Source organism: Rhagoletis pomonella, unplaced genomic scaffold (assembly GCF_013731165.1).
Source record: "Rhagoletis pomonella isolate Grant_MI unplaced genomic scaffold, Rhpom_1.0 Rhpom_scaffold_00003, whole genome shotgun sequence".
Lineage (NCBI taxonomy): Eukaryota > Metazoa > Arthropoda > Insecta > Diptera > Tephritidae > Rhagoletis > Rhagoletis pomonella.
In genome coordinates, this window is record NW_023458557.1 from 24,821,081 (window position 1) to 24,823,411 (window position 2,331).

Here is a 2,331-nt window from a genome sequence, read left to right on the forward strand (position 1 = left end):
GAATATATAATATACGTACATGTGTACAAGTATGCATGCATAAATGTCCACATATGTGAATGACACATTAGGGTGGTGCATTATATTTGGAAATATTTAGGCTTAAGGCCTAAACACCAACGTTGTAATATTTCAAATCAAAAACCATTATCAGTGCTTGGTACTTCTTTTACTTACGTAGCTCTCACTATTTTTTATTCAAAATATATAAAATATAGACTATTAAAGAAGACTTCATCGTAATTGTTCTTTTTATATTATAATAAAAACCACGCGCGCATTATGCTGTTATTTTTTCGTTTTCTTATTTTGAATGCAATCATGCGATCTAAAAATCTAATTCTTAAGAATGTTCTTCCCAAATAAAACCTTTTTATATTTTGGTTTAAATTTACTTTTAATTTTCTCATCAGATTTTGCAACAAATTAGCTTTCACAAATTTTGAACTTAAAGTTTCTAATGTATGCAAAAAACCTGAAGTCGGCATAAACAGACCACCCTCCAATAAACAATTAACATATCGTCGTATAAAGTACAAAACCGCGTATCAACAAAATGCAAAACTGCGTATGTGAAGTTGTATAAATTATTTCCTAGAGAGTAAAAACACTCATATTTCAAAATTATTATCTTTTTTATAAAGCAATCGCATTTCTTGCTAGCATATTTCTGGACGGATGGATAAGGCTCGAGCCAAGAGCTTGTGTGAGAAAATCCAATTTTTGGCAAAAAATGTCAGTTACGCGGTTTTGCAGAACGACGATACGCGGTTTTGTACTTTAATACTACGTTCAAATTGACGAGCTAAACATGTTAAATGGGCTTGAACCAGTTAAATGAACAAAAGAAGTTCATAAACTATTTAAATCCCATGCAATTGTTGTTGGAAAATTTAACCGGTTAAATCTTTAACTCGTTTGAAAACCAGTTCAGCGCAGAGTTGTATCAGAAAGCTTTCTGCTCCGGCCAATCAGAAAGAGCCAAAAGCTTTCATTTGACACGCCAACGTTCAAAAAATGTATATCCAGGAAATTATTAAAAATTAAAAATTATCAAAAAATATCATAATTGTATGCATGTATGCCTGTCTAAAAAGAGGCCCAGGCGGTAATTAGTTATTTCCCATGAGGTCTCATCGTACGCAGAGATAAATAGTGCATACGAACTAAACATTTTGAAGTCTCTAAGTTATCCGTATGCGTTAATATCAAGAAGCAGACATTCGCACAAAACAAATTGAAACACAAACACTTGATTTTGAATATTTGTTTCGAATTGTTATTGGTAATCAAACAACCGTCAAGGTTAACTCCAAATGTTCAATGTGGACGATTGTGTTTTCCAAAAAGCTCTTTTTCATTTAACAAGTTAAACGGGGCCAATTTGAACGCAGTATAAACGACGATATGTAAGTATAATTTTGACCACTTTCCTCATGCGTTCTGAACCCTAGTCATCAACCCCATTTTCGAAATTATGTAGGCGGTATAATTTTAAAGTCCATCATATTCCACATCTTTGAATGTACTGATAAATTCTTCTGCTTTCAAAAAAATATTTTCTTGTGATCAGGTAGCATGAATTTGATGAAATGTCACAATTTTATTAAAAGTCAAATGGTTAACAACAACAACGAATGTCATTAAGTGGAACTACCTTCTTTTGTGTATCATGATTTGAAGTAGCTAGGTCTCACTGTTGGTTTTTGTCAATTATTTGTATTTGAAGGTTTCCGATATAGCGATAGCGGCTATCATTCATCGATAGCGTTGTCAAATTGACACTATCGATACTATCTATAGAGCTTTCGATAGTTGTGCAGCTATATCGACCAATGTCCGACCATTTCATCGACGTGTGCGTAATCACAAAAAAGAATTGTATGAAATTACTGATTTTTAATAAAAAAGGAGAAGTAGATTGTTATATACATCCATAATCTTAGCGCCAAGCTGAAAGGTGAATCTGAGTAACTTCCATTCACGCGCATTGGTCACATACAATTTGAGGTTTTAACATGATTCTCTTGGAAATAAATAACCGAATCGTCGAAGATACCCTTATAGTCAAATTTCGGAATGCCCTATCTGGGTAAGTAAAATTACTTTATCTCATATTAAAATTGTTTTACATATAGAAAGGCTCTATCTCTTTTTCTTCCGAAATTCCGGTTTGGGGTACTGTTGAATATTTGTGCAACGATTTTGGGGTGCTGTGCCCAAACGCGTAATTCGAATCAAAAAAACTTACACACACTTGTAAACAACAGTTCACGCTTTCCCAGTAAACATTTGGAGTCATAAATGAGTCTTTAAGGAGTCCTATTTCGG

General features: G+C 33.3%; 1 long non-coding RNA gene across 1 annotated transcript; it reads left to right on the top strand.

Annotated features, from left to right (window-relative positions):
• The first annotated feature begins 1,681 nt into the window (after positions 1 to 1,681).
• LOC118736517 lies at positions 1,682 to 2,092 on the top strand. The gene is made up of 2 exons (XR_004992702.1): positions 1,682 to 1,881; positions 1,947 to 2,092. It is a non-coding gene; the product is annotated as an uncharacterized LOC118736517 (long non-coding RNA).
• The last annotated feature ends 239 nt before the right edge of the window (positions 2,093 to 2,331 follow it).